The sequence below is a fragment of the Lepidochelys kempii genome, chromosome 9, assembly GCF_965140265.1.
Source record: "Lepidochelys kempii isolate rLepKem1 chromosome 9, rLepKem1.hap2, whole genome shotgun sequence".
Lineage (NCBI taxonomy): Eukaryota > Metazoa > Chordata > Testudines > Cheloniidae > Lepidochelys > Lepidochelys kempii.
The window spans coordinates 38,614,056-38,627,156 of NC_133264.1; positions in this window are offsets into that span (position 1 = coordinate 38,614,056).

Below are 13,101 nucleotides of genomic sequence, written 5' to 3' on the forward strand. Positions count from 1 at the left end.
TTTGGGAAAAGGGGCATTAAAATGCTTAGCTGATCAAGATGTACATATGTGTGCAATTTACAATATTCAAAATAATGTTCCAACAACTGCAGTATTGGCGAATAGAATTAACAAATCAATGCTAAAGTGTTAAACATACTGCTCATAACCCATAACTTTTCAAGCAAAATACATTTTAAAAGGATCTCTTTGAGAAAAAATACCCATTGTTTTATAAACATACTATGCTGTTATTAGTATACCGATACTGTACCTCTTGAAACTATTCTCTTTCATTCTCATTTATGTTTTATCATAATATTTTCCTCTTGTTTGCTCTGCTGATACTGATTATCTTGATTTACGATCACAGCCAGAGCAGTTGGAGGAGTCAACTATTTTTGTTCTCTATTACAGCAAGGAAGCTAAATATGTTAAAGAAAACTGCTGGATGAGGAAAATAGATTTTCTCAACCAAAGCAATGATTATAGACTTGGTTTCATAAAACAGCAAGCAATATAATGACCTCTCAGCTATCATTCATTGAAAGAGATATCAACATCTTTAGACTCCAACAGAGCATTTATAAATGGTATTGCCATTTTAAAATAGTTTAACAAAAAATAAACTGCAAAATATGGAAACATTTTGCATAGATTAACCAAATGGAAGAAGTGGAAGTTATGTTCACACTGGTTACATAATTAATATAAAAAAAGAAAACATAATGTCACTTACATTTTAAATATACGGGCCAGATCCCCAGTTGGTCTGAACAGGCATAGCTCCACTGCAAATCTGGCCTATGTACTGTACCAGTATAGTGACTGATATGTAAATTGTATATTATAGCATCGTAAGTATTGATAATTTAAAAACAATACCAATATTTGAATTTGGATTATTACATTCTGCCTGTCTAAAACTCCCTTAAAGAGTTTAAGATGTGTAAAATATTAATTGCTTGTCTTAAACTGTTGTATAGTATTGTTGTGTGGCCTTAAATAGTTGCTGTATTTTATCCCACAGACGACAAACAAATTCCTATATAGCTCTTAACTTCATCAATTACATTTGTACACCACTTTAACTTCATGATGGAATCCTTTTGAAAGAATGGCATTATGGCCCCAAATCAAGAAAGCACTTAATTTTAACCTTGTGAGCAATCCCATTGAATTCACATGCTTAAATTTAAGCATGTATTTAAGTGCTCTGTTGAACTGGAGCCTACATAAATAACATTCCACTATGCAATGGTTTGGATCCTTTTGCTCATGGGATTGATTCTCTTCTCATTTACACCAATGTTATCCTCGTATATTTCCACTTATTTTATTGGAGTTACTCTTGATTTACACCAGCATAAGTGGGAAGAGAATCAGGATCCATATTTATAATAGGGATTTAAGCTTATTTGCCATTTCCATAGGAATAAAAACTATTTGCATTGCAAGTTTGAATCTCGGTTATTGAAACAGAGGATGTTTTCAATTCTTCTGAAAGCAGAAGGAAAGCGTGCTGTATAAACCCATTATCTTTTCTGCGTGCCTATTTTCACTTTGATGTACAATAAATAAAAAATGAACTGACAATTGTAAAATACGAAGACACCATATTGTTGTCATTCTGCATTCTTACAAATCTGATCCACTCATGCTGTTTAAGCTGCTGAACTCTTTGAAGTCAGAAAATACTACCACATGACCTTCTAGCATTGGTAATTAAGACATAGTGTGGCAAATCAAAAGCGACGTGCTACCTAGTATCTGCAGTTCCTTCCTAAAAAAAAAAATGCGAGCTGGGAGTCATGATAATAAATCAATTGGCTCTGCCTTTCAGTAGGAAAAGACCTGTAACTTGTTATAATATAACTCAATCCCATCTTGTACCCAAGATCAATTCCTCTTTTTCTCCATGCTTTATGATTGTTGCATTTCTTTTTCTCATGACTAATTTTTCTTCCTAAGAAAGGGTGGGGAATCCTGTGGTTCTGGAAAGAGATCCTCATCATTTGTCTTCTCAGTGGGGAGAATGGGAGCATTCTTCCCACTCCCCCATGATTCTTTTTCCTCAAGCTGTTGTTTGCCCATAAATTTAAGTAGGTCGTGCTTCTGCAGCTCTGCTATCAGCTGAACAGGCAAAACATAGTATAGAAAGATTTACTAGCACAACTGGTTAAGTAATATGTTTGAGCCTCGGGAGCCTTGTGTTCCAATTAGTAGACTCCCTTTACATGTCATACTATATTAAAAATATAAACTATGCAACATTTACATAAAGATAAATTGATATGTGCTCTAATTGGAAAGATACAGAAAGCTCACTGTCATATTAATTTCCTTACTACAGTAAACCATCACATGCTGTATGGATTCTGACTGAGACTAAATCATGGGAATCATTAAAATGTCTGGAATTTCTCCCTTTTTTATGGTTTTTCTTTTGCTTCTGGATTGGTAGTGGTATGGTATATATATATTACATACACACACACACTCCCCCCAAAGGGCCAGTGGAGCAGGGAAGGTTTGTTTATTTGTTTCTAAAAAAATCAAAGCAAGTTCAATATCAGCCAACATTTGTCAACCTGGGTGCCTATTCTTGGGCTCCTATATTTGTGTTTAAGTACCTAACTGAACATGATTGATTTTCAACAAGTGAGGAGCATCTGCAGCTCCCATTGACCTCAGTGGAGTTTATGGGTGCCCATCGTTCTTTTAAAAAAAAATAATTAGATCACTTTAGACTTATGTAGGAGCCTAACTGTAGACATGCAGGCTTGTAAATGTTCATTTTCTCCTCATTTTCTGTTCTTAGTATAGTAAAAAATCATATTGGTCCAGATCTTCAGCTAGTGCAAATCAGTGAAACTTAATTGACTTCTAGCTATAGATTTGGGTAAAACTTCTGATTTTAAATTCCTGTATCCTGCCCGACTTTGCTACCCTTATATGTGTTGATTTGTACCTTACCTCACAATTAATTCTATCACTATCTATATGTTAATGGCAAAAGTCACGCAGGGCTATGCTATGAGCCTAGGGTTGCTATCCCTCCAGGATTGTCCTGGAGTCTCCAGGAATTAAAAGATTATGTCATGTGATGAAACCTCCAGGAATATATTCAATCAACACTGGCAACCCTATATGAGCCCCTTACTGATACGGATGAGCAGTTGCTTACAGGTGTAATCTTATAGTCTAGTGCAGGAGTCTCCAAACTATGGCCCGCATGCGGTCCATGGCTTCCATTTCTCCAGCCCTCCAACCAACAGGGGAGAATCGAACAGCTGAGTAGGCACCCCGAGCAGGCAGGGGGAGGGGCCGCCAGCCGCAGCTCAGGCCAGGCGGCAGCACAGCTGAGCTTTGCAGTGGGGTGAGTGCCTCTGGGAGCCAGTGTCCCCCCAAAAGGGGAGCCAACTTAGGGGAGAGTTGTTCCTGCAGCCGAGCAGGTACAGGGAGAAGCAAACAGACAAGCTGCAACCGAGTAGGCATGCCAAGCAGGCAGGAGGAGGGGCTGCCAGCAGCAGCTCGTGTGGGTGGGGTGGGTAGTTCAGCTGAGCTGTGCAGAGGGGTGAGTGCCCCCGGGAGCCAGCGTCCCCCCAAAAGGGGAGCCAACTTAGGGGAGAGTTGATGCTGCAGCCGAGCAGGCACAGACCCCTGCCTTAGAGTAAAAATACAAGCCAGATGTTTAATTACATCGCCAATAAATGGAGTAAAGAAGATGGAAATTAACAATTTCATAATGGTTACATTTTAACTACAGCACTAATAGAACCAAACAGTCCCAACCAACAATGGGAACTGGAGCTTCTCTTACCCAAGTACAGCCAAATTTTCAGTCCTGTGTCATTTTCTTCAGCAGAGCAGGCACGCCTAGCAGGCACAGGGAGAAGGGAGCAGGCACAGGGAAGAGGAGACCCAAAAAGGGGAGCCAATTTACTGTACCTGCATAGATTAACTTTTATACCTGATTTAGAATTTAATGCAACACTGACACAGTAGAGTAGTGTTGTTTTTTTAACAATTATGCATATATTTGCATATATTTAATTTCTTTCACAGTTGCTTTGGTCCGCGAAGCCCCTTCAAAAATATAATATGGCCCTTGTCTCAAAGTTTGGAGAGCCCGGTCTAGTGAATAAAGCACTGGATGGGCAGTGAGGAGCCTTGAGTTCTATTCTTAGCTCTGCCACTGATTGACTGCGTGATCTGTGAGATGTTCAGGACTGGCATTGTCACTTATTAAGAATGGAGATCCATTCTTGGCTGGGGTCTCTAAGCGCTGCTATAATAGAAATAAATATTAAAAGGCTCAAATCTGCATCTGTTAAAGAATGTTTGTGTCACAAACTATGCCTTTATTTCATCATTTACACATATGGTGTTAACTTCAATATTTTTATTCAGTGTTCCCACAGTCTCTGGATTCAAATCAGTGAAAAGTGTTTCAAGAAGCCAGAATTCACTGTCTTCACTTTAGATGTGAACTGCGCTAATAGGTGCCAAGGGTTAGTTGCCCTTTGGTATTAAAGACATATTGCAGCATCTCTTGTGTGAAAAATGCATAGAGAAAAAGTTACTACAGAATTTTGCCGCTAAAAATCATATAGGGTAATAATTCTGTCACCCCTATTTTAGAACTAAATACTAAGCACTAATAAAGAAAAAGAAACTACCTCATGATAAATGATGGGGTCAGCACATATATGAAATAAGAACTTCTCTGTTTTCCTCAAATATATTTCTAAAGATGTGGGTTTTTTTTTTAAAGGGGACAGGGTAATAAATAGAATAAATAGAAATATTTAGACAAGTTAGGGCCAGTACAAAATGGCATAATAGTTGCCCAAATGAGCATGCACTCATGCTACAAAGTCAATGGAGGCTCTAAAGAGCCTCCCATATCCACTTCAGATTATTCCTGTTGCCAGCAGAAGGGGTTTTGCACAGGAACTCTGTTACCACTGCATGGGTATTCCCACATGAGCAACAAAATCCTCCTTGGCAGGTGTTGTCCAGGTGAGCCTGCAGAACAGGCTTGGTGTGGGGATCCAGAAGATAAGAGGGTCACTTCCTCCCTGATCTCCCATAATTTGGTTCCCAGATCTTTAAGAAATTTATAAATCATTAAGTGTAGCCTCAAAATGACATTACATCTTTAGAGTCTCTGTCAAATCCATTCCTTACATTTCTCAATCAGCTCTCCAGTTTGGAATCCAAAGGATCCATACCTTGTGATTCAGATACATTATTTATTTAGAATATATTCTTGTGTCACAGTCAGCCAGGAAGATACACTAAGTAAATGGAAATGGGCCTAAAATGTAGGCTAGACACCACGCTATATAAACATGCACATTTAGTATTGTGATATGCAATATTATTATAGTTGTGCTGGTCCCCGGATATTAGAGAGAGATGCCTTGATTCACCTTGAATGGTCCCTTGAAATACGTGTTAACGTTGTACGCTAAACAATCTGTTCCACTTAGTATATGTCTCAGAACTGAAGAAGAGCTCTGAGTAAGCTTGAAAGTTTGTCTCTCTCTGCAACAGAAGTTGGCCCAATAAAAGATATTACCTCACTTGCCTTTCCTCAGGCCTGGTTTACACTAGGAATTTAAGTCAGTATACCTACATCTCTCAGAATTGTGAAAAATCCACACCCCTGAGAGACATAGCTATACCAACCTAACCCCCAATGTAGACAGTGCTAAGTTGATGGAAAAATGCTTGTATCAACCTAGCCACCGTCTCTTGGGGAGGTGGTTTCTCTACACTGACAGGAGAACCCCTCCCATTGGTGTAGGTATTATCTACACTGAAATACTACAGTGGCACAGTTGCAGTGGAACAGCTGTGCTGCTACAGCATTTTAAGTGTAGACAAGCCACGGCATCGTCTCACGGTGATTGATGCATCTAAGACCCGCTAAATCGACCGCAGATTGCTCTCCCGTCAACTCCTGTCCTCCACCAGATTGAGAAGAGTAAAGGGTGTCGACGGGAGAGCATCTCCCATCGACATCGCATAGTGTGGACCCCACGGTAAGTAGATCTAAGCTATGTTGAGTTGAGTTATGCTATTCATGTAACTCAAATTGCGTAGCTTAGACTGACTTTTCCCTGTAGCGTAGACAAGGCCTCAGATACATCATCTAACTGTGTCCTCACTAGGGATAGTACTGGTTTAACTGTTTTGGAAAAAGAGACTAACATCCCTAACTGAAATAGTTATACTGTACAAAACCTTCTTGCAGGCCAGGCCTCAATGATTATAAGAAAGAAACATCTAGGGTCTAATTCTGTTGTAGCTTACAACAGTGCAAACTAGGAATAACTCCAATAGCATCTTGTCATCATAAGCTTGCACTAGTTTAAGTGAAGTTGTGTTTTTAAACAATTAGTTAATGCAGTGCACATTTGCATGTAGTCCCTTTTATTTAAATCTGCAAGTGGTTTATTTCAGTTTATCTTAATCCTGTAAAAAACAGCTTACCAAAATAAGAGTGTTTATACACAAACTATTATTAGTATAAAGTAAATTTTCAAAATCTATGTCTATGGAATTACTCCAGTGTAAATGAAAGGAGACCCAGGGACCAAACTGTTAAAAAAAGAAATTCACCACTTTGTTGTGGTGAGAATTCTCCCTCTCTCCATGCCCTCATGTAACCTCGGAGCCACCATGTTAATTATTCTTTGCATGGTTAAAGGGTTTGACACTTGTCTGCACATAGGCACATGTTTCTCAGGATGATATATAATGTACACAATTACTGTTCATTGCCTCACAATCACCTAATCTGTGGTTTGTTATTAGTAATATCCTTGTCTGCAGTACTAAGGTGTCCCAGATTAAAACCAAACATTCTAATCCCTTTCATAAGGATATATTTAAAATACGATTAAATAAAGAGGCACAAATAATCCAAGAAACATACAGCAAGTTTTGAGCTAGCTACTATTTCTGTAGCAGCCCATATCAAGACTAAAACCAGTGTGATTTTGTTTCAAAACCTTCAGCATTGGCCTAACTTGGCTCCCATTGAAGCCACTGGATGGTAAAACTCCCATTTGCTTCAACAGGACCAGAGTTAGGCCAATGCTGGACACTTCTGAAAATTCCATGCCAGATGGTAGTCAGAATAACTGAGCTCTGGATTTAACCAATGGAGCACCACTGCACTGGTATGACTGTTAAAGAAAAATCTGTGCTAAATAATTCTGTGAAGTTTATATGTTCCAGGAACTTTAAACTTCAGGCTATATGAGCTTTGAAGGTGATTGCTTTTAAGTGAAAACCCAGGCCTTAAAAATATTTGACAGAAGTTCCTGCATCTTCTTCTACCACAGCACACAAGGGGCACCTGTGCTTCTTTTCAATGTATATAGCATTTCTTTTCTTCTTTATTAAGAGGTGTACATGGTTTGTAAGTGTCAAACTACGTGTATTCACTTTCAAGGCCCCACATAGTCAAACCCTACCCTAGCGATCATCGCCCCTTTCCTACTGAGTGGTCGATGCTTGCCCGTGATCGGCCATGATTCCAGCCTCCACTGCCCACTTGTTAAATTATTAAACAAACACCTTTGTGGTGTCTCCCATGCTGCCCACTTGGGAGATGCTCTCCATACACATCTGCAAAACTTCCTCATTATTCCCCTTCAAGACTCTCCTTTGCCATGACGACTACAAAAACTTAACAAGGGTGAGGCTGCTAGTGTGCAGAGGCCACTGCCTGTCATGCTGACCACTACTGATGCATTTGTTTACTTGTACTCTCCTCTCTTTTTATATCCATCTGTTGTCTCTTGTCTTTTACTTTGATTGTCACGCCATTTTATTGTTCTGTGTTTGTATCGTGCCTAGCACAATGGGCTCCTGCTCTATGACTAGGACTCGGAGGTGCTACAGTAATATAAATAAATATTAAATTATTAAGACCAGTCAGTGGCAAAGCTGGGGTTAGACCCAGAACCTCCTAGTTTGTAGCCCTGTGCTTAGTCATCTCCATGATCTAGCTTTAGATCAGGTGTGGCTTTGGCAGTTTTTGCCACCACCAACACAGCTCTTCCCAAGCTCCAAATTCACAGAAGTGATGTATGGGTGAAAATGGGATTGAGTGTTCAATTCTTCCTTGCATATAATTTCCATTATCCTGAGTTTTCACAAATTCTTTTGTGTGTGTGTTGGGGGGGGCAGGGAAGGGGGGGCATGTATGTGTACAACATTACATTAAACTGGTGAAAATTATTACCTGCTTTTTTTTTCAATTTCACCTGGCCTTAGAAAAGCAGGCTTTCCTTTTCTTTCTCTGTCAAAGGAGACTGCTGTAGTGTAGGCCTAACAACAGGGTGCTCATTATGTAGCTTTGATCATGGTGTCTTAGCTGATAGACACAGTCTAGAATGGGTGGGAGAAAAGCTAGGGAATCTAAAGCACCAGTAGGAAGTCCTCTGCAAACCAAATAAGAGGGTAATATTCACAATCACACTGAAACAGAAACCCAGGAGTCTTGATAGCACATATGGTAATATGTCAAGGTAAAAGAGAAGAGAACACCGGAAGAGAAAACAGGGAGACAACAAAGGAGAGAAAAGTAAATTCTAAAGATGGTGCTAGCATTCACCTTGAAGAAATAATATTTCTGTGGGTATCGTATTAGCTAATACTGTGGAAGTGATATTTTACTTCTGATGGAAAGTCCTTTGTTACTTTGGTTGTATTCCATTAACATTCCACTAACATTCATATTTAATCTGCACAAATGCCATCATGAACAAAATCATATCATGACTTGTGAAACTTTTTTCTTAGTGATCCCTCCATAGGGTCTGCAAACAAGATCCTGCTTCTGCAGTAATCTCTGCATGTGCTTAATTTGAGTTTCAATTAGTTTCAATCAGACTATCCATGGAAGTCAAGTATCCTTCCAAATAGTCATCCCTGTTTTGCATATGTTGTGGAGGTTATTTTTTCAAACAAAAAGCCTCTCTGTAGAAAATGAAGAGAAAAGGAAAATAAAATCCCAAAGACTTTGATGAACTTTTCTGAATTCTTTATTTTTTCCTTCTTCTTTTCTATATATAAGGAAATTGCCTTAACAAATATCTACTTTTTACAATTAACCTGCCCTTGTTCTCTTGAAATCACAAGGTAGGATGGGCATCTCATACAATGAAGTGACATGACGGGTGTTAAATCTGACAACACTTCTTTTTCCCACAAGAAAATATTCATAAATGTTTCCTGCCCCAGTGATTCATTTCAATTTTGATATCAAATAAATGTTGCTTTACACCTTTGGCTGTCAGATACATATGATGGCCTTGGGTCTAAATTTAAGACCCATCAAGGGAACAAAAGAGATAATACCTCTTTTATTACAGTTTTGGGAAAACAATAAAAATTGCTTTGGATATTAAAATGGGCCACTGAGCACTTGGTAGGTTTCCCTTTGTACTTAGAAAGATGCAAAGAAACAGATGTCAACTAAATACAGTAAGAGTGCAATATTACTAGTGCAGGTACAAAAGTACTTAAAGATGTTAAATTCTGTCATTAGACACACACAAGTGATCAAAAGAAAAGAATTACAGTGCTTAAGAAACCACCTCTCCTCCTCCCCAACTTTATCATTAATTAATCATTCTGCAGTTAGGGTTTTGTTATTTATTTTACCACAAATGCAAACTTTGGGGAAGCTCACCCAGATCCTATAGCAAATCTCAGTCCTTAGCCTATGCCCAATAGTTAGACTTCTGCTGAATTTATCAGATTCTACATAAAAATGCTTCCGTGGTTGCAAATCTTTGGATTAGACTAGCTGGGGAAAGGATTTTAGGCCCTGGTTCAGGACACATGAGCTCAAATCTAACTGAAGTCAATGGGATCTGCATATCCTTAAGTGCTTTCCTGAAGAAGAATGGACTTAAACATGTGCTTAAGTGCTTTCTTGAATTGGGGCCTGTGACAAAGTGGGAGTAGCCTAGGGCTGGCTCACCACTCTGTGCCCGTTTTAAACATCTCTAAATGGGCAAAGTTGGGAGACAATTGATTGGAACTCGGTGATTAACCAGTTAACAGGAAGATTCAACTCCTCAGCTGGGACTGTTATGTGAGAGACAGGAAAGGAGAGAAAGGGGCTAGAAGGAAGGGCAAAGAAGCCCAGGATCTCAGAGAAGTGAGACCTCTCTCCTACCCTCTCATCCTATGCCTGGGGGGTATGTTGAAGCTTGGGAAAAGCCTTATATTGATGGGACACGAAGCTACATAACACATTGTAAATAAAGTACACGCCATTGGTGAACTTACATAAGAGTGCATGAGGGCTGTTTACAGAAAGAAATCCTGGGTGAGGGAGCCCACCCTGTAACAGGAGCTAAGCATGGTAAAGCTTCTTGGTGGGAGAGTGAATGAAGTGGGGTGCGAAGGAGATTCTGCTGAAGAGAACACAGGTGAAGCAAATCCTTACTCTGGATGGTAGAACAAAGAACAGGAGGAGCAAGGGTGAACAAAAGTCCCCGCTGGTGGTTTCCAAGATCTGTTGTGGCTGCTAGAAATCAGTGGTGGTACCACTGAGGAGGAGGGAAGAAATGAAATAAAGTTGCTCTCAAATCAAGTGCAGAGGAGGCAGAACTCAGAAATCTCTTCACTGTCCCACTTCTACAGCTCCACAGGAAGAGTAAGAGGATTTCCTGTGGGAGAGAAATTGTGGGTAGAGGGGGCATGCAGAGGAGAGGAAAGAACAAGATGAATTTTTTTACTTAGGAAAAAGGGGTCTTGCTTGAAAGATGGGTTTGTGAAGATCCCACAGCTCTAGTAATTAGCACTCTGCTAATTAAATTACCACATCAGTGAGGCTGATAAAGGATGTGTTAGCAGGATTAAAAGGCAGCTATACCAATGGATTTTTGTTTGTTTTGTTTTGCTGTTTGCCAAGGTTGAAGCAACTATTGATTTAAGTGCTGCAAACATTCATGGTAAATACTTCATTCCAGTGAACTATCATTTTCTCTCAATGTCACAAATGCAGTAAGCAGAAGTTCATGTACAACATGTGTATGGTTTGGTAAGAATCTAATGATGTAAGGTTACACTGCTTTGCTGGAAATGTCTGGATTTGCCCAAAATATGTTTAATTGTGTCTGTGCCTTAAAGGTGTACTGAATATTGGGGAGAAAAGAGATAGAGAGAGAAAATGTAAAATGGTGCAAGCTGCAAAATCCAAAACTTACTCACAAAATCAGTGAGTATCCAAAATGTGCAGCTACGTGAGACTAATTAGCAAAGCTCTAGATTGAAATAAGCATCCATGGGGCTAAATCTGAAAGCCTTCCGTAATAAGAGGCTGGCAGAATATATACAATGCATACAATTTGGGGCCTGCTCATGAGGCAGGCCTAGTACTTGCAACTCTTACTGATGTTGATGGGAGATGTGGGCACTCAGCACCTCTCAGAATCAGCCCCCAATATGAGGGGATGGAATTGTTCATCCTTAACTGCAAGTGGCCATTTAAAAGTCAACATTTGCCAGCAGCTACTGCACAATCACCTCAGTGCTCCAGTTCTCTGCTGGCTCTGCACTGAACAAAGGATCCAAATTAAAAGCCTGGTCCTGATCTTCAAAGTCCTCAATGGGATCAGCCTGGGATACCTTTAAAATTGGCTTTTTGCTGTCAAATTAAGATCTGCTGAAACAAGTGTGCTCACTGGGGACAGTGTGAACTGTCTGTTAGGATGATGCTTGTTACTATGGGAGACTTACTTGGGAGCTGCATCATGATTATGGAACTATTTCCAAACATCTGAGAAGTAGCTTTTACAAAAAATATTTTTACATGCGGGAAAAATACATGTTGACTGAGGAGTAAATGAAACATTTCAATTATCACTTCCATAACATTAAAAATAAATATTTGAAGTGGTCTATTTTGAACTCTCAAAACAGAAACAACTTCAGTTTATTTCACAAAATCATTTATCAACCAGTTCTAGAAATAGCTATGAGGTAATTGGTTCATATCAGTTAGTAAATGTCGATATTTTAATGCTGACCACTAGCTATGTCTGCAAACAGACACTGTCCACTAAATTTCCAAAAGAGCTTATGCAATTTACACACCCATTCCCCTATTCATCTCCAAGATGACAAAATCAAGATATTTTGACACAACACAGTTTGCTAGATAGAAACTACCCATAGGTGGGTAGCAGCTCTTGTGATATGTAAGCAACACTCCCTAGGATCTTAGGTTACTGCAGGTGAAAAGAGGGTAATAGTCCTCTGGATGACTCTCTTGGGACTCTAGTTTGCATAATGAGATTAATGCATTGCAACACACTTCATCGGTTCTTTTGAATCAGATACTTTGAATCTAATATGATATTTTGGTGTACTTTTAGCTTGGTAATTTAATTAGAATTATCCATGGCCATTTTCAAACTGAGTCTGTAGGTCATTTATCACCAGCCCATATTTACTGATGCAGCAACAAACCCATCTGGATAGGGTTTATTCCCTAATTAGTTCATTTAACATTTTTGTCTAAACTGAAGGACTACAACTACTAATTATGCATAGGACATAAATCAGATGCCATGCATATATAATCAGAAAAACTTCAATTTGAGTGTTTCTCTTTTGAGCCAATTTGTATATAATCCAATCAATGTGCCAGAATTGTTAGTGTGAAATTGTGGTAACAGCAGGCAAAATGTGAAGGATTACCACCTCCTCACTTGTACTTCAGAATGATGACATGTTAAAAAAATTAATTGTATTAGCCCTCCCTCCTCCAGCATTTTAACATTATGATCATCACCGGCAGTGAGTGTGGCTGTGGGCCTGGGCCACAAACATAAGACCAGAGCGGCAAAGAGTGTTGTGGTACCTTATAGACTAACAGACATATTGGAGCATAAGCTTTTGTGGGTGAATACATCTGACGAAGTGGGTATTCACCCATGAAAGCTTATGCTCCAATACGTCTGATAGTCTATAAGGTGCCACAGGATTCTTTGCTGCTCTAACAGATCCAGACTAACACGGCTATCCCTTTGATAAGAGGAGAGAGATTTCAAGGAGTACAAATCAATGGTTATCATTGCT